The following is a 793-nucleotide window of genomic DNA, read 5'->3' as shown; positions in this document are numbered from 1 at the left end:
TGGAGCGTGTCAGATTTCTAGAGGTTATGTCAATTGTATCCAAAGAAGCCAGTGACAGTGGTCCTTTGAAGATGCAACTAAATATCGTCATTTGTAAATGCTCGAGCGTGTCGGAGTTTGAGGAAATACAGAATCCTCCCAGAATGAATTTTAATCGATATCTGAAATTTATTTACCTACTTATACGAAATAAAAATCACGATTTCACCCTGTATATATTTTTCTACACTAATTTGAGATTGTGTCATTTCACAACGTGGGAGTGAAAACCCTAAAAAGTTTGAGGAAATACAGAATCCTCCCAGAATGAATTTTAATCGATATCTGAAATTTATTTACCTATTTATACGAAATAAAAAATCACGATTTCACCCTGTATATATTTTTCTACACTAATTTGAGATTGTGTCATTTCACAACGATTAACATCGTCAGGATGGCCGAGCGGTCTAAGGCGCCAGACTCAAGGATACTTGCCTGTTCTACAGGTTTCGGGCGTTCTGGTCCTCTCTGAGGGCGTGGGTTCGAATCCCACTTCTGACAGACTTTTTGCTTCAATTTTGTTATTGTGCGAGGAATTTATTCAATGTTCGAGATTACTTCACTATTAAATAGATTTTAAGAAACTTCGATATACCTATGCAGAAATAGAAAAATATGGAAAATCAATAAATATTAATTTGAAATTTATCAATGGTTTCAGAAAAATACTTTCGAGATTTTGACTTTTCGGTTGAGTGTTGCGTTCGTTAATTCCAATAAGATACTTCAGAATTGGAGACACCATAAAGAT

At 34.9% G+C, this 793-nt stretch overlaps 1 non-coding gene across 1 annotated transcript; it reads left to right on the top strand.

The window, feature by feature from the left end:
• The first annotated feature begins 430 nt into the window (after positions 1-430).
• Positions 431-543, top strand: Trnal-caa. The gene is made up of 2 exons: positions 431-468; positions 499-543. It is a non-coding gene; the product is annotated as a tRNA-Leu (tRNA).
• The last annotated feature ends 250 nt before the right edge of the window (positions 544-793 follow it).

Source organism: Coccinella septempunctata, chromosome 9 (assembly GCF_907165205.1).
Source record: "Coccinella septempunctata chromosome 9, icCocSept1.1, whole genome shotgun sequence".
In the NCBI taxonomy this organism is placed as follows: Eukaryota; Metazoa; Arthropoda; class Insecta; order Coleoptera; family Coccinellidae; genus Coccinella; species Coccinella septempunctata.
The sequence above is the reverse complement of the archived record's forward strand: the minus strand, read 5'-3'. Positions and strand labels throughout refer to the sequence as shown.